Here is a 19682-nt window from a genome sequence, read left to right as displayed (position 1 = left end):
ATCACTCAAGTCCATAGTTTACATAGTTCACTCCTTGTGTTGTATATTCTATGGGTTTAGACAAATGTGTAAGGACATGTATCTATCATTATGGTATCATAAAGTGTATTTTTACTGCCCTAAAAATCCTCTGTGCTCTACGTGTTCATACTTCCCTCCACCATCCCCAATCCTTGGCAACTACCAATCTTTTTACTGTCTCCAGAGTTTTGCCTTTTCCAGAATGTCACATAGTTGGAGTCATATAGTATATAACCTTTTCAGATAGGCTTCTTTCACTTAGTAATATGCACTTAAAGTTCCTCTACCCATAGCTTTTCATTACTTGATAGTTTTGTTTTGTTTTTGCTGAATAATATACCATTGTCTGGATGTACCACACTTTATTTTTTCATTCACCTACTAAAGGTGAATGAAATTTGGTGCAATGCCAAATTCTAGATTTTGGAGATTATGAGTAAAGTTGCTATAAACACCCAGTTGCAGGTTTTTTTGTGGACATAAGTTTTCATCTCCTTTGGGTAAATACCAAGGAGCTTGATTGTTAGATTGTATGGTAACAGTATATTTAATTTTTGAAGCAACTGCCATACTTCCCTCCAAAGTTGATATAGCATTTTGCATTCCTACCAGTAATGAATGAGTATTCCTGTAGGTCTACAATGCTGCCAGCATTTGGTGTGGCCAGCATTTGGTGTGGTCAGCATTCTGGATTTTGGCCATTCTAATGGGCTTGTAGTAGCATTGTTGTTTTAATTTGCATTTCCCTAATGTCATACGACATGGAGCATCTTTTCATTTGCTTATTTGCCATCTAAGTATCTTTGGTGAGGTGTCTGTTAAGATCTTTGGTCCATGTTTTAATCAGGTTGTTTGTTTTCATATTGTTGAGTTTTCAGAAAATTTGGCATGTTTTAGATAGCAGTCCCTTATCAGACGTGTCTTTTTCAAATATTTTCTCCCAGTCTGTGTCTTGTCTTCTCATTTTCTTGACATTGTCTTTCACAGAGCAAAACTTTTTAATTTTAATGAAGTCCAGCTTATCCTTTCTTTCTTTAATGGATCTTGCCTTTGGTGTTGTATCTAAAAAGTCTTCATCAGGACTTTCCTGGTGGAACAGTGGCTAAGAATCTTCCTGCCAATGCAGGGGACATGGGTTTGATCCCTGGTCCAGGAGGATCCCACATGCCACAGAGCAACTAGGGCCGTGCGCCACAACTACTGAGCCTGCACTCTAGAGCCTGCTGCCTAGAGCCCGTGCTCTGCAACAAGAGAGGCCACTGCAATGAGAAATCCGTGCACCACAGTGAAGAGTAGCCCCCACTCACAGCAACTAGAGAAAGCCCATGTGCAGCAATGAAGACCCAACACAGTCAAAAATAAATAAATTTATTTTTTAAAGTTTATTTAAAAAAAATAAAAAAATAAAAAGTCATCACCATACCCAAGATCATTTAGGTTTTCTCCTGTTTGCTTTCTGGGAGTTTTAAACTTTTGCATTTTACATTTAGATTTGCAATTTTTTAGCGTTAGTTTTGTAAAGAGTGTAAGGTCTGTGTCTAGATCCTTTTTTTCCCCTGCAGTGGATGTCCAGTTGTTCTATCACCATTTGCTGAAAAGACTATCTTTGGTCCATTGTTCTGCCTTTGCTCCTTTGTCAAAGATCAGTTGACTATGTTTATGGAGATCTTAATGGGCTTTAGTTGCTATCCATGTCTTTTTTGGCAAAGTGTCCTTCAAACATTTTGCCCATTTTTATTAGTTTTTAAGTTTTTCTGATTATTCATTGTTAGTATTTATAAATACAATTGATTTTTATATGTTGAACATAAAAATGCGATTTGCCTATCTCATTTATTAGTTCTAGCAGCTTTTTCGTAGAGTCTCTTGGTCATGTTGCTTGAAAATAAAGAATTCTTTCTTTTTGATATTGATGCTTTTATTTAGTTAGTTATTTTTGTTTTCCTCATTGTACTTAGTAGAACCTATATGTTGCATAGACATGGTGAGATAGGTATCCTTATCTTTGACCTGATTTTTAGGGTGAAAACATTCAATCTTTCAACATTAATTATGATGTTAGCTGTAGGTTTTTTGTAAAGGTCTTTATCAGGTTGAAGGAGTTCACTTTTATCCCTAGTCTGCTGAGAAATTTTATCAGGAGTAGATGATGGATTTTGTCAAATGCTTTTTATGTGTTTATTGAGATGATAATTTCATTATTCTTTTTAAGTGTGTGAATATGATGAATTACATTATTTTATTTTTGAATATTCCTTTGCATTCTTAAGATAAACCCCCTCTGGTTATGATGTATTGTCTCTATATTTTTGGGTTTGATTTGCTAATATTTTATTTAAAATTTCTGCATCTATGAGCGATGTTGGTCCATAGTTTTTCTATCTTGTAATGAATTTGTCTTGTTTCAGTATCAGGGTAATGCTCATCCTATAAAATGAGTTGGAGACATATTCTCTTCTTTTCAGTTTTCTGGAAGAGTTTCTCTAGTGTTCCCAGATATTGTGAATTTTAGTTTGTTGGATATATAGGCACATACATATAAACATATATATCACACAACTTTATTAATACTTGCTTTTGTTATCTTCAATTTTTTATATGAGAAATTTAAATTACAAAGAGGTTAGGGAATTGCCTAAAGCCATAAGCTGGTAAATGATGGGGCTGGGATGTGAAACAGGACTGACTCCAGAATTCATGTCCTTAACCAGTATATTCTCTCTCATTTACAACAAGATATTCTAGGTCTGTCTGATTCCTAAAGTTTATTTTATTTAATTTAAAAATTTTTTATTGTTTTACTTTAATTTAATTTATTTTTTTATACAGCAGGTTCTTATTAGTCATACATTTTATACACATCAGTGCATACATGTCAGTCCCAATCTCCAATTCATCCCACCACCACCCCCACCTCCCAACCACCACTTTCCCCCCTTGGTGTCCATACATATTTTCTCTACTTCTGTGTCTCAAATTCTGCCCTGCAAACCAGTTCATCTGTACCATTTTCTAGGTTCCACATATATGCATTAATATATGATATATGTTTTTCTCTTTCTGACTTACTTCATTCTGTATGACAGTCTCTAGATGCATCCACGTCTCTAGATATCACCAAATTTCGTTCCTTTTTATGGCTAAGTAATATTCCATTGTATATATGTACCACATATTCTTTATCCATTTGTCTGTCGATGGGCATTTTGGTTGCTTCCATGACCTGGCTATTGTAAATAGTGCTGCAATGAACATTGGGGTGCATGTGTTTTTTTGAATTATGGTTTTCTCTGGGTATATGCCCAGTAGTGGGATTGCTGGGTCATACAGTAATTCTATTTTTAGATTTTTAAGGAACCTCCATATTGTTCTCCATAGTGGCTGTTTCAATTTATATTCCCACCAACAGTGCAAATGGGTTCCCTTTTCTGCACACCCTCTCCAGCATTCGTTGTTTGTAGATTTTCTGATGATGCCCATTCTAACTGATGTGAGGTGATACCTCATTGTAGTTTTGATTTGCATTTCTCTAATAATTAGTGATGTTGAGCAGCTTTTCATGTGCTTCTTGGCCATCTGTATGTCTTCTTTGGAGAAATGTCTATTTAAGTCTTCTGCCCATTTTTGGATTGGGTTGTTTGTTTTTTTAATATTGAGCTGCATGAGCTGTTTATATATTTTGGAGATTAATCCTTTGTCCGATGATTCATTTGCAAATATTTTCTCCCATTCTAAGGGTTTTCTTTTCATCTTATTTATGGTTTCCTTTGTTGTGCAAAAGCTTTGAAGTTTCATTAGGTCCCATTTGTTTATTTTTGTTTTTATTTCCATTACTCTAAGAGGTGGATTAAAAAGATCTTGCTGTGATTTCTGTCAAAGAGTGTTCTTCCTATGTTTTCCTCTAAGAGTTTTATAGTGTCCAGTCTTACATTTAGGTCTCTAATCCATTTTGAGTTTATTATTGTATATGGTGTTAGGGAATGTTCTAATTTCATTCTTTTACATGTAGCTGTCCAGTTTTCTCAGCACAACTTATTGAAAAGATTGTCTTTTCTCCATTGTATATCCTTGCTTCCTTTGTCATAGATTAGTTGACCATAGGTGCATGGGTTTATCTCTGGGCTTTCTATCTTGTTCCACTGACCTATGTTTCTGTTTTTGTGCCAGTACCATATTGTATTGATTACTGTAGCTTTGTAGTGTAGTCTGAAGTCTGGGAGTCTGATTCCTCCAGCTCCAGTTTTTTTTTTACCTCAGGACTGATTTGGCTCTTTGGGGTCTTTTGTTTCTCCATACAAATTTTAAGATTTTTGTTCTAGTTCTCTAAAAAATGCCATTGGTAATTTGATAGGGATTCCACTGAATCTGTAGATTGCTTTGGGTAGTATAGTCATTTTCACAATATTGATTCTTCCAAACAAAGAACATGGTATATCTCTCCATCTGTTGGTATCACCTTTAAATTCTTTCATCAGTGTCTTATAGTTTTCTGCATACAGCTCTTTTGTCTCCCTAGGTAGGTTTATACCTAGGTATTTTATTCTTTTAGTTGCAATAATAAATGGGAGTGTTTCCTTAATTTCTCTTTCAGATTTTTTATCACTAGTGTATAGGAATGCAAGAGATTTCTGTGCATTAATTTTGCATCCTGAAACTTTACCAAATTCATTGATTAGCTCTAGTAGTTTTCTGGTGGCATCTTTAGGATTCTCTATGTATAGTATCATGTCATCTGCAAACAGTGACAGTTTTCATTCTTCTTTTCCAATTTGGATTCCTTTTATTTCTTTTTCTTCTCTGATTGCCATGGCTAGGACTTCCAAAACTATGTTGAATAATAGTGATGAGAGTGGACAACCTTGTCTTCTTCCTGATCTTAGAGGAAACACTTTCAGTTTTTCACCATTGAGAATGATGTTTGCTGTGGGTTTGTCATATATGGCATTTATTATGTTGAAGTAGGCTCCCTCCATGCCTACTTTCTGGAGCGTTATTTTCATAAATGGGTGTTTTTAATAAATAAATAACCAAGAGATCACTGAAGAAATCAAAGAGGAAATCAAATTTTTAATATTGTCAAAAGCTTTTTCTACATCTACTGAGATGATCATATGGTTTTTATTCTTCAATTTGTTAACATGGTGTATCACATTGATTGATTTGCCTATATTGAAGAATCCTTGCATGTCTGGGATAAGTCCCACTTGATCATGGTGTATGATCCTTTTAATGTGTTGTTGGATTCTGTTTACCAGTATTTTGTTGAGGATTTTTTAATCTATATTCATGAGTGATATTGGTCTGTAATTTTGTTTTTGTGTAGTATCTTTGTCTGGTTTTGGTATCAGGGTGATAGTGGCTTCATAGAATGAGTTTGGGAGTTTTCCTTCCTCTGCAATTTTTTGGAAGAATTTGAGAAGGACAGGTGTTAGCTCTTCTCTAAATGTTTGATAGAATTCACCTGTGAAGCCATCTGGTCCTGGACTTCTGTTGGAAGATTTTAAATCACAGTTTCAATTTCATTACTTGTGATTGGTCTGTTCGTATTTTCTATTTCTTCCTTATTCAGTCTTGGAAGGTTATACCTAAGAATTTGTACATTTATTCCCGGTTGTCCATTTTATTGGCATAGAGTTGTTTGTAGTAGTCTCTTAGGATGCTGTGTATTTCTGTTGTGTATTTCTGTTGTAACTTCACCTTTTTCATTTCTAATTTTATTGATTTGAGTCATCTCCCTCTTTTTCTTGATGAGTCTGGCTAATGGCTTATCAACTTTGTTTATCTTCTCAAAAAACCAGCTTTTAGTTTTATTGATCTTTGCTATTGTTCTTTTTTTGTTTCTATTTCATTTATTTCTGCTCTGATCTTTATTATTTCTTTCCTTCTGCTAACTTTGGGTTTTGTTTGTTCTTCCAGTTCCTTTAGGTGTAAGTTTAGATTGTTTTTTGAGATATTTCTTGTTTCTTGAGGTAGGCTTGTACAGCTATAAACTTCGGTCTTAGAACTGCTTTTGCTGTATCCCATAGATTTACATCATCATGATTTCATTGCCATTTGTCTGTAGGTATTTTTTGATTTCCTCATTGATTTCTTCAGTGATCTCTTGGTTAGTTAGTAACGTATTGTTTAACCTCTAAGTGTTTGTGTTTTTTACATTTTTTTCCCTGTAATTCATTTCTAATCTCATAGTGTTGTGGTCAGAAAAGATGCTTGATATGATTTCAATTTTCTTAAATTTACTGAGGCTTGATTTGTGACCCAGGATGTGATCTATCCTGGAGAATGTTCCGTGTGCCTTTGAGAAGAAAGTGTAATCTGCTGTTTTTGGATGGAATGTCCTATCAATATCAATTAAATCTATCTGGTCTATCATGTCATTTAAAGCTGTGTTTCCTTATTAATTTTCTGTTTGGATGATCTGTCCATTGGTGTAAGTGAGGTGTTAAAGTCTCCCACTATTATTGTGTTACTGTCAATTTCCTCTTTTAGAGCTGTTAGCAGTTGCCTTATGTATTGAGGTGCTTCTATGTTGTGTGCTTATATATTTATAATTGTTACATCTTCTTCTTGGTTTGATCCCTTGATAATTATGTAGTGTCCTTCCTTGTCTCTTATAAGTTTCTTTATTTTAAAGTCTATTTTATCTGATATGAGTATTGCTACTCCAGCTTTCTTTTGATTTCCATTTGGATGGAATATATTTTTCCATCTCCTCACTTTCAGCCTGTATGTGTCCCTAGGTCTGAAGCAGATCTCTTGTAGACAGCATATGTATGGGTCATGTTTTTGTATCCATGCAGCAAGCTTATGTCTTTTGGTTGGAGCATTTAATCTATTCACGTTTAAGGTACTTACTGATATGTATGTTCCTATTACCATTTTGTTAATTGCTTTAGGTTTGTTTTTGTAGGTCCTTTTCTTCTCTTGTGTTTTCCACTTAGAGAAGCTCCTTTAGCATTTGTTTTAGAGCTGGTTTGGTGGTGCTGAATTCTCTTAGCTTTTGCTTGTCTGTAAAGCTTTTGATTTCCCCATCGAATCTGAATGAGATCTTTGCTGGGTAGAGTAATCTTGGTTGTAATTTCTTCTCTTTCATCACTTTAAGTATATGATGTCACTCCCTTCTGGGTTGTAGAGTTCCTGCTGAGAAATCAGTTGTTAACCTTATGGGAGTTCCCTTGTATGTTATTTGTCATTTTTCCCTTGCTGCTTTCAATAATTTTCCTTTGTCTTTAATTTTTACCAGTTAGATTACTATGTGTCTCAGCATGTTTCTCCTTGGGTTTATCCTGTATGGTACTCTCAGTATGTCCTGGATTTGGGTGGTTATTTCTTTTCCCATGTTAGGGAAGTTTTCGACTATAATCTCTTCAAATATTTTCTTGGGTCCTTTCTTTCTCTCTTCTCCTTCTGGGACCACTGCAATGTGAATGTTGTTGTGTTTAACGTTGTCCCAGAAGTCTCTTAGACTGTCTTCATTTCTTTTCATCCTTTTTTCTTTTTTCTGTTCCGCAGCAGTGAATTCCACCATTCTGTCTTCCAGGTCACTTGTCCGTTCTTCTGCCTCAGTTATTCTGCTATTGATCATTTCTAGTGTATTTTTCATTTCAGTTATTGTATTGTTCATCTCTGTTTGTTCTTTAGTTCTTCTAGATCTTTGTTAAACATTTCTTGCATCTTCTTGAACTTTGCCTACATTCTTTTTCCAAGGTCCTGGATCATCTTCACTAGCATTATTCTGAATTCTTTTTCTGGAAGATTGCCTATCTCCACTTCATTTAGTTGTTTTCCCTGGATTTTATCTTGTTCCTTCATCTAGTACTTAGCCCTCTGCCTTTTCATCTTGTCTATATCTCTGTGAATGTGGTTTTTGTTCCACAGGCTGCAGAATTGTAATTCTTCTTGCTTCTGCTGTCTGCCCTCTGGTGGATGAGGCTATCTAAGAGGCTTGTGGAAATTTCTTGATGGGAGGGACTGGTGGTGGGTAGAGCTGGCTGTTGCTCTGGTGGGCAGAGCTCAGTAAAACTTTAATCCACTTGTCTGCTGGTGATTTGGTCTGGGTTCCCTCCCTGTTGGTTGTTTGGCCTGAGGCAACCCAACACTGGAGTCTACCCCAGCTCTTTGGTGGGGCTAATGACAGACTCTGGGATGGCTCATGCCAAGGAGTACTTCCCAGAACTTCTGCTGCCTGTGTCCTTGTCCTCATGGTGAGGCACAGCCACCCCCCACCTCTGCAGGTGACCCTCCATCACTAACAGATAGGTCTGGTTCTGTCTCCTATGGGGTCACTGCTCCTTCTCCTGGTTCCCGATGCCCACACTACTTCGTATGTTCCCTCCAAGAGTGGAGGAGTCTCTGTTTCCCACAGTCCTGTCAAAGTCCTGCAATAAAATCAAACTAGCCTTCAACGTCTGATTCTCTAGGAATTCTTCCTCCCTTTTCCAGACCCTCGGGTTCAGAAGCCTGACGTGGGTCTCAGAACCTTCACTCCAGTTGGTGTACTTCTGTGGTATAAGTGTTCTCCAGTTTGTGAGTCACCCACCCAGTGTTTATGGGATTTGATTTTATTGTGATTGCACCCCTCCTACCATCTCACTGTGGCTTCTCCTTTGTCTTTGTATGTAGGGTATCTTTTTTGGTGAATTCCAGTGTCTTCCTGTTGGTGATTGTTCAGCCATTCATTGTGACTCCAGTGTTCTTGAAAGAGTAAGTGAGAGTACATCTTTCTACTCCATCATGTTCTAAAGTTTTAAATAAAGCAATATCCCCCCCCCCAACCCCAAATGAGTCAATGCTGTAATGATAGGCCACAGAAATATTCCTTTACTTCTTTTGGCTAGCTTCTCATCTCTTCCCGCATAAGTTTCCTTCACTCTACTGACATAAGTAATATCAGCTCTCAGCTTAACATAACACATAGACTTGAACATTAACTACTCTCTAAGCTTGCTGTGTCTGCCTCATAAATTGTTGGCAGGAGGATGCTGAAGTAATTAAGGTTTGCTTCCTTTATTTTTTCTATTTGATGAGAACCATTTTGGAGAGGGAAGCAGCTGTTGAGCTCAGTTTTTGTATGTTTCCTCTTCCCACAGCTGAAGATATTTGACTTCTCCCATTAGGCTCAGCACAACCCTGGTTTTTAGAAACACTTCTTGGAGTAAACAGTTAAAAAGACTCAGTATCATGTCACTCTTATTGTTATTCTGATGTATATTTCACAGTCCAGTTGTGGTGACTGAGCTCCTGCCATATTCCCACCTTATTCCTTCATCTGATAAGAACCTTATGTCCTATTCGTAAATGTATACCTGGTTGTGCCAATCTCATTCCACCTTTCTCAACCCCCTATCCCCAATCTGCCCAATTCTAGAACCAGAAATAAATAACCACCTAGCTCAGAACCTGCCCTCCTGTTACAGAGAAGGCACTAGGTAACATTATGAATGGAGTCACAGTTCTGCCTGTGACTCTCAACCCTGTGTTGGTAATTCTACCACCTGCTGAGATATTTCCAGACGCCAAGTATTTGCTTGCTGCTTGACTCTCTGGCTTCATATGTCTAGCCCTCATGTAATTGTATGCCTGAATGAATACCTGCAGTCTCCTGCCAGGTTCTGTGAACATCATGCCCTGCTGGGAAGCTGTGTCTTCTTCAAATATGGGCAACTAAGTCTTTCTCCCTGGCATCTGTCTTGTCAAGTGGGTTGGTAGTTTTGGACCCTGGATTCCTTGATGCTCAAATTCTATTGTAGTAAACCTAGCCATATCAAGGCATGAATGGAATAAGAAACTCTCAGAGCAAAAATAGCACTTTTGAGTTTATGAGTACCTAACTCATTCAGCAATGTCCTCTATAACACTCCCAACAAGTCATTATCTCTGCTTGAAGACCTCTGAGGATGGAAAGCTGTCTTAGGAGCCACTCTTTTCTAGCAAATTTACTTTGAAAATTTATAATATTGAGCCAATTTTTTCTTTCTTTAGATTTTTATCTCTTATCAAAATCTCACCATCAGGCTTAAGGTCATTAGTTTTAACAAAAAAAAACTAAACTCAGTGCAGTTAGATTTCAATACAGTTACAAAGCAGAGGATGAGTAGAACTGGTAATCCAGAAAACAACCTGCTTAAGCTTTAGGCATTAGTGGGCTGTTAATCACGGGCAAGTGTCTTAGCTCCATTTCTTTTTCTCATAAGATGAGAAGCTGAACTAGATCAGTCATTCCAAAATTGTTTACTGGCTTCCTTACATTTTGATAGACTTCCTAAAAAAAATTTTTTTTAAAAAAAAAGGTAAAAAGCACTCTTTCAAGTAACATTAGAAATTGCTGGGTTAAATAAATTAAATAGTTTTCTTCACTGGAAGATTTCTCAAAACCTTTAATAAATCAATGTGCTTTAGAGTCCAAGAAGGAAAAATAATAAAATAGTTTCCAAAACCACAACCTTAGTTCTTTTTTATTCTTCCATTAACAACCTATTAACAGAATTTCACTGGACACTTCAGGAAATGCTGTAACTAATTTCTAAGGCGTAAATAATGTGTGATTCTATAATGAAAAAAATTGCCTTTGGATAGAAAGCTAATATATATATATATATATATATATATACACACACACACACACACACGTACACATGTACACATATATACGTATATATATAAATAATTTGTATCTCAAGGTTTGAATATCAATTGTTTAATACACTTTTCAAATACCCCCTTTAAATCATAGTGTAAAACTTACTTCTTTTAAGAAGATTTCTTCAAGTAATACCTATGTATTCTGATCACTCCTGAACTCTGTGTATTCAACTGGAGAGAAATCTGTCTATGTTTATGACTCAGGCATATCCATGTGTATCCTTTTCTCCCTAACTAGACTCTTCAAAGGTATGAGTAATCTACTCAGCCTGTCTTCCTATTAGAGTGCCTAGAATAATGCTCTAAGCACAAGAGGACTGCACACGTAGACGAACTGTTTCATGATTTATTTATTTTCCAGTTTACTGATAAACCCATGTTTCTTCTCTTCAGAGCAATTTCTTTCCCAAGACTCTATTTAGTCTCATGATTTTTAGGAACCCATGTTTAGCAATTGCTTAAATAACTCCTGTCAATCTTTTAAGCTGCTCAAAAGATGAGTTGAACTTTAAGTGACATGATTTTCTGGAGAGATCTTTAGTCTCATTTAATACCATACCCCAAGAAAAATATGCCATGCCATTTCAGACAGATTTCAAACTTCCTGTTTATCCCTCGTCCAGTGTGCCAGTTCCTCTGCAGAATGAAATGTCTCCAAATTGCTGAGACTGTAATTTCCATGACAGTGTCGTCCATCTCATTTCTTGCCTGTCCTTTCAGTTTTATGAAGGTTAGAGACATTCTTCCTGGATGTTTGTTATATTGTTTATCTAGCCTGGAACCAGCTACCCATGCTCAGAATATTTTATGCAGATTCCCCTATCCCTTGTTGCTGGACGCCTCTGAAATCCAGCAGCCACCAAGCAGGAAGAGACACATCTTTGATGGCTGTTTCATGTTTAACCAAATTCATTCATGTCAGTTTATGCTGCTTACTCGTTGGGCTCAGAGTATGCTACATCAACAGACTAGGGCATTTCCTGTTTGGTCACAAGTCTGCTGTATTTTCGGTCTCACTCCAGTTCAGTGCACATAGTGGATCTTTGGTTCCACTTCATCAAAATTCAAATCTGCAACAATCTTATGTTATTCACATAAGAAAGACAAACATGTATATTGTCTCTCTCTCCTCCCTCGTTCTCTCCTATCTCTCTCGCTCTCATTTTGCAAGACATTTCATAAAAATGAAATACAGTTTCCCATACTGAACTTTTCCAAATATTTAGTGGAAAATGAATTTACATGGTCATTCACTGATTGATGCACTCCAGTTATTGAGCATGACCATGTACCTGGCATTTTGTTTGGTACCAGGAACAAAAAGACAAGATTCTTGCCTTTGAACAGCTTACAAAATGTTTTGTTTGGGAGGCACCAACATGGTAGCAAGAAAAGGGGGTGGTCTAGTTAGTAATGGAACTCAATACTTCTTTGAAACCATTATGGCTAGAACGCCATAAATTTATATTCCAAAGCTGGTGGCAATTCTTTCATTCTATAGAGAAGATATTTGACTTTTTCTTTTAAGGTAAATTATCCTCTTGCATTTTGAGGAAATATACATTTTCGATGTGCAAAGGTGACTTTTTGATACTACTCCAGAATGGCAAGGATCCAGGCTATGAAAACCTAAAGCATTCTCATGGGAACATGGACAATTATTTTCTCTGTGGACAGCATCTCTGAAAATATACTGTTGGAAAGCCTGGCCTTAAACTTGGAATAAGAAGGAAACACATTTATTTCCTTCTGTTGGGTATCAGGAATGGACTTCCTTGAAGGAGACCATATATGCAAACAGTCATATTCAAGATGAAGATTTTTTGTTTTATTGCTTTTTTTTCCCCCAAAAACTTTAGTTCTTCTCTTTTGCCCCAGGCTATTGGTCAAGTTTTGACTTTTGATAAAACTGGCCTTCATAGTGCTTTGGTGATTAGGGAGCAGGAATATATTCTCATTTAAAGTAAACTAGAATGTGAAGAGAAGCAGCAACTCTTTATGCAGTGGCAAGAGGTGATTATGGGAGCTGAGCAGAGAGGGTCATTAACAGTCTGTCCTACAAGATTATGAATGAAAACTAAGCTGGGTCTGTTTAACATGAAAATGTTCCTCACATTTGTCCAGAGATAGCTGGGGAAAGACATGATAAGGACTGGACTTCTTGTGGCCACATGGCATTAGTTCTCAGATTATTGCTGTTTGGGAAATGAAAGATTACCATTTCTGATAAGGGGGCCAGAAAAATTACAGATATTTTGCTATGATGCACTGAAGGGCCCTCCAACTACATCCATAACTATACCTAAATATATTACAGCAAAACTACTTTTGATACATTTTTCAATGCTAGCACAAATAAAGGGAACTCCTAAGGGCCAAATAACCACAGTTTTGAAACACAGGGTGCTGAAACTACGGAGAGTAGCCATGAGGAGTAAGCAAGAACAAAAGCTAGGATTGCCCTGCAGTCATTGGAATAGGGAAGCTAAGTCTTGGACCCACCTCAAGATGAGGGAATTGAACCTGGTTCTAAAATTGTTTCCAGGTTAGTAAGTTCTCTACTGCCAGAAAAAGGAAATGCAATTCCTCTCTGTTAGAGGAAAGTATCTCCACCTTATACCCTCAGAATTTTCCCAGACTACAGTCAGTAACATGCAAGCACATAATAAAATTCTTTAAATATATAAAAAAAGATATCATGAGTAACACTCAGTAAAAAACAACAACAACAACAAAAAACCCACTAGATATACACCCTCTAAAACTTGAGAGTTAAATTATCAGGCACTTATTAATTAATACAATGTGTGAAATGTTTAAAGAAATAAAGAAGAAATTTAAAAAAGCAGGAAACAAGAGTATAGAAACAAAAATTTAAATATAGTCATTTTTAGAAATAAAAAGATAATTGTTAAATTAATATTAGTAGATGGTTTAAACAAGGATTCTAACTGGCTGAATAGAATGAACTAGAAAAGTACAGGGAAAATATACATAGAAATTATGAAAAATATGTCAAAATATGTAAAAATTGAATCAATAAGTTTAATATACATCTATTCTGAGACCAAAAGAAGAGACTAGAGGAAATGTAGAAAAGGAATATGAAAATAATACTTCAGAATTTTCCAGTTTTGAGTTTATGTGTACACACACCATACTCAAAACTACAGAACACCAAAGACAAAGAGATCATAAAAAGAGTCAGAAAGAAAAAAGATGTATCCTTTAAGGAATGACGATTAGATTGACAGCAGCTTTCTGAACAGAAACATTTGGAAAATTCTCAGACATTTCTTAGAAAATGACTATGCTTACTCTTTCTCTCCTTTTCATCTGGAAATTTAATTAGACATGTGTTGAACTTCTCACTTTCTTTTCTATGGATCTTAAACTTTTATTCATATATTCTATATCTTTGTATTTCTTGCTGCATTCTGGATATTTTCTTCAAATGTATGATAGTTCATGAATTTTTCTTTACCTATATCATCTACTTTTAAACCTATCCATTCAGTTTTTCAAATTCAGTTTGGTTCTTTTCCAATCTATTTGAAGATTTTTATAGTCTCATATTTCTAACACATATATTCAATCACTTATTTTTTAAATAATTGAGTATACTTATTTTATAGTCTAGGTTTGATAACTTTAATATCTGAAGTTCTTAAGGTACAATTTTTATTTTTTCTGCTCATTTTTATTTTTGGTGCTATATTATTCTATATGTGTGTGGGGGTGTGTGTGCACGTGTGTGTGCATGTTACTATGAGCTCATATTTCTATAAAGCTAATCCATAGCGATACTTTTAAAATTTCATAGAAAGTAAATTCCTCCAGAAATAATTTTCATTATCTTCTACCAAACACCTATGGTATTATCAACTCATACAATTTTTAATTAAATTTTAAGATTGAGGCTTTTGAAAATACTTAGGTAGTAGGTATCAATGCCTCATATCTGTATGAAGGTCAACTTGTAGTTACAAATATTCAGAGTATTATTTTCTTCTCTTTTTTCAATGCTGATGTACCAGTGAACAATTTTCTTAAGAATCTTGGTAGGTTTGTTTCTTGTTTACCCTTACACAGAGCATCAAACACTGGAATCTTAATTTTATTATATATGATGTGGAGGTTGAAGTTCCTTTTAGATTTCATTTTGAGTGGATACTCAGATGGGGCTGGAAACTGGAAATTGAAGTTCATCCAAATTTGACAAATTCCTTCACTAGGAAGCCAGGATTGGCTCTCTGCTTTCCTCTCTGGATTTCATTTAGTTTTTGGTCTCTAAGATTTTTTTCTACTTTATTACCAAATCAGTAATTCATTTATAAAAGATGTTAGTTGTGTGTTGCTCAGCACTTTAGTTGTTTTTAGGGGGTGCTTTATTTAGAGTATTAAGTTCACTTCAAAACAGGCAAAAAGGGAGAAAAAAATCAAATGTGATGAAGAGAAAAATACGGTAAAATAATTGTAAAAAGAACCAAATATTTTAATAACCATAATATATACAAATAGTCAGAATTGCCCATTAAAGACAGAGTGTCAATATTCATTTAATAAAAAGTCTATATATATTCTTTTCACTAGATACATATTTAAAACCTGAGGACAAAAAAAATAATGAAGTCAAGGAATGGTAAAAGATATGGCAGTTGAATACTAACCAAAAATTAATCTGGAAGTATACATCAACATACAAAAATAGGACAAATAACATTATTAAGGATAAAAATAGACACTACATAATGGTAAAAAGAGGTTCAAATCACTCAGAAAATACCATATATCTAACTTGTATGCCTTTAATAAAATAATCTCAAAATTTTATCAAAAAGTTGAGAAAAAACTATAGGGAGAAGTTGACTAATTTACTAGAGCTGATGTTTTCAATACACTTGTCTTAGTAAAAATGATATAAATTAGACAAAAGCTACCAAAATTATTGAAGATTTAAATAATAACATTAACAAGCCTGATTTAATGGGCATCTGTAACAATGCAAAAAACCACATTCTTCTCAAACATTTATAAAATGCATACAGTAGTTAAATAGGTATTAGACCATAAAGCAAATTTTGACAAATGTAAAAAAATTGTCTGTAGGTATCACATTCTCTGAAAATAATGAAATTAAGTTTGAAATTAGTAGCAAAAAGAAAGTAAAAACTCCAATTTTGGGATATTACAAAATCATTCTAATTAACTTGTGGGTTAAAGAAGAAATCATATTAGAATAAATTACAAAATTAAATAATAGTAAAAATACTATGTATATAAATGTAGGATGAAATAAAAGTGGCACTTCAAACTAAATTTATAAATTTCAATGCTTACTAATAAGGAACAAAGACAAAAAGTGAATGTTCTAAGTTTCTGATTTAAGGGTTAGGAAAAGAACAGCAGAATAAAGGACATCATAAAGTGGAGAAATCAAAAGTATATATAATAGAGAGGCAAATAAGTAATAAAATAAGCTTCTGGCAATACTAGTTAAGAGAAAAAATTATTCTACCAAAAGTTCCACTAAATTTTCAAGTGTTTGGTAATTCCTGATTCATGCAGAGACTCTATTCAGAGGCTGGAATCAAATAGAGTATACCACAACTCATTTTAGTGAGACTAGAATAAGCCTGTTATAAAGGAGAGAGAGAGAGAAAAAGGGAGAGAAACAGAGAAACACAAATACAGAGACAGGGAAAGGAGGAAAGAGGAGAGAGATTGATTTATTATGAAGACATTGTTCATGTGATTAAGGAGGATGAAAAGTCCTACAATCTGCTGTCTGTAAGCTGGAGACCCAGGAAAACTTCTGTAGTGTAACTCAATCTGAATCCAAAGGCTGGAGAACTAGGGGAGGTGATGGTGTAAATCCCGGTCCCAGGGCAGAGAAGATGAGATGAGATGTCATAGCTCAAATAGTGAGGCAGGAATAAAATGGGTGTATTTTTCCTTCGTCTAGTTTTTGTTCTATTCAGGGCTTCAAAGGATTGGATGTTGCCCACCCACACTGGGGACGGCAACCTACTTTACTGAGTTGACAGATTCAAATGATAATCTCATCCAGAAGCAACTTTACAGACACACTAGGAAGTAATGTTTAATTTGGGAACCCCATGGCCAATCAAACTGACACACAGAATTAAACACTACACTGGTTAAGAAAATCTGAAGTCTGTAGTGCAGACTATTAGGAAGGGAATAACTCAAGCAGGTTAGAACTCCATGGACAAAGGCTCAACTTGTTGTCTTTCTTTCTTTATCTTTACACACATTTATTGGCGTATGATTGCTTTACAATGTTGTGTTAGTTTCTGCTGTATAACAAAGTGATTCAGCTATATGTATATATTTATCCTTGTATCCCCTCCCTCTGGCGCCTCCCTCCCACCATCCCTATCCCACCCCTCTAGGTGGGCACAAAGCACTGAGTTGATCACCCCATGCAATGCAGCTGCTTCCCACTAGCTATCTATTTTACATTTGGTAGTGTATATATGTCCAAGCCACTTTCTTACTTCGTCCCAGCTTACCTTTCCCCCTCCCCGTGTCCTCAAGTCCATTCTCTATGGCTGCTTCTTTACTCCTGTCCTGCCCCTAGGTTAATCAGAACCATTTTTTCTTTTTTTAGATTCCATATATATGTGTTAGCATATGGTATTTATTTTTCTCTTTCTGACTTAGTTCACTATGTATGAAAGACTCTATATCCATCCATCTCACTAAAAATAACTCAGTTTCATTTCTTTTTCATTTCACTTATTGTATTGTTCATCTCTGTTTGTTTGTTCTGTAAGTCTTCTAGGTCTTTGTTAAACATTTCTTGCAACTTCTCGATCTTTGCCTCCATTCTTTTCCCGAGGTCCTGGATCATCTTCACTATCATTATTCTGAATTCTTTTTCTGGAAGGTTGTCTATCTCCGCTTCATTTAGTTGTTTTTCTGGGGTTTTATCTTGTTCCTTCATCTGGTACATAGCCCTCTGCCTTTTCATCTTGTCTATCTTTCTGTGAATGTCTCATTTCTTTCTATGGCTGAGTAATATTCAAGTCTATATATGAGCCACATCTTCTCTATCCACTCATCTTTCAATGGACACTTAGGTTGCTTCCATGTCCTGGCTATTGTAAATAGTGTGGCAGTGAACATTGTGGTACATGACACTTTTTGAATTATGGTTTTCTCAGGCTATATGCCCAGTAGTGGGATTGCTGGGTGATATGGTAGTTCTATTTTTAGTTTTTTAAGGAACCTCCATACTGTTCTCCATAGTAGCTGTATCAATCTACATTCTCACTAACAGTGCAAGAGGTTTCCCTTTTCTCCACACCCTCTCTAGCATTTTTTGTTTGTAGATTTTTTTTAATTTTTAAAGTGTTTTTAATTTTTTAACATCTTTATTGGAATACAATTGCTTTACAATGGTGTGTTAGTTTCTGCTTTATAACAAAGTAAATCAGCTATATATATATACATATATCCCTATATCTCTTACCTCTTACATCTCCCTCCCTCCCACCCTCCATATCCCACCGCTCTAGGTAGTCACAAAACACTGAGCCAATCTTCCTGTGCTATGCGGCTGTTCACACTAGCTAGCTATTTTACATTTGGTAGTGTATATATGTCCATGCTACTCTCTCACTTTGTCCCAGCTTACCCTTCCCCCTCCCCGTGTCCGCAAGTCCATTCTCTGGTAGGTGTGCATCTTTATTCCCATCTTACCCCTAGATTCTTCATGAAATTTTTTTTCTTTTATATTCCATATATATGTGTTAGCATACGGTATTTGTTTTTCTCTTTCTGACTTACTTCACTCTGTATGACAGACTCTAGGTTCATCCACCTCACTACAAATAACTCAATTTCATTTCTTTTTATGACTGAGTAATATTCCATTGTATATATGTGCCATATCTTCTTTATCCATTCATCTGTCGATGGGCATTTAGGTTGCTTCCATGTTCTGGCTATTGTGAATAGAGCTGCAATGAACATTGTGGTGCTTGACTCTTTTAGAATTATGGTTTTCTCAGGGTATATGCCCAGTAGTGAGATTGCTGGGTCATATGGTAGTTCTATTTTTAGTTTTTAAGGAACCTCCATACTGTTCTCCATAGTGGTTGTATCAATTTACATTCCTGCCAACAGTGCAAGAGGTTTCCCTTTCCTCCACAACCTCTCCAGCGTTTATTGTTTGTAGATTTTTTTGTGATGACCATTTTGACCGGTGTGAGGTTACATCTCATTGTAGGTTTGATTTGCATTTCTCTAATGATTAGTGAGGTTGAACACCCTTTCATGTGTTTGTTGGCAATCTGTATATTTTCTTTGGAGAATTGCCTATTTATCTTCTGCCCATTTTTGGATTGGGTTGTTTGTTTTTTTGATATTGAGCTGCATGAGCTGCTTGTATATTTTGGAGCTTAATCCTTTGGCAGTTTCTTTGTTTGCAAATATATTCTCCCATTCTGAGGGTTGGTTTTTTGTCTTGGTTATGGTTTCCTTTGTTATGCAAAAGCTTTTAAGTTTCATTATGTTCCATTTGTTTATTTTGGTTTTTATTTCCATTTCTCTAAGAGGTGGGTCAAAAAGGATGCTGCTGTGATTTATGTCATACAGTGTTCTGCCTATCTTTTCCTCTAAGAGTTCTATAGTGTCTGGCCTTACAATTAGGTCTTCAATCCATTTTGAGTTTGTTTTTGTGTATGGTGTTAGGAAGTGTTCTAATTTCATTCTTTTACATGTAGCTGTCCAGTTTTCCCAGCACCACTTATTGAAGAGGGTGTCTTTTCTCCATTGTATATTCTTGCCTCCTTTATCAAAGATAAGGTGACTATATGTGCAAGGGTTTATCTGTGGGCTTTTTATCCTGTTCCACTGATCTATATTTCAATTTTTGTGCCACTACCATACTGTCTTGAATACAACAGCTTTGTAGTATAGTCTGATGTCAGGGAGCCTGATTTCTCCAGCTCCATTTTTCTTTCTCAAGACTGCTTTGGCTATTCAGGGTC

Source organism: Pseudorca crassidens, chromosome 2 (genome assembly GCF_039906515.1).
Source record: "Pseudorca crassidens isolate mPseCra1 chromosome 2, mPseCra1.hap1, whole genome shotgun sequence".
In the NCBI taxonomy this organism is placed as follows: domain Eukaryota; kingdom Metazoa; phylum Chordata; class Mammalia; order Artiodactyla; family Delphinidae; genus Pseudorca; species Pseudorca crassidens.
This window is presented reverse-complemented; position numbering follows the sequence as displayed.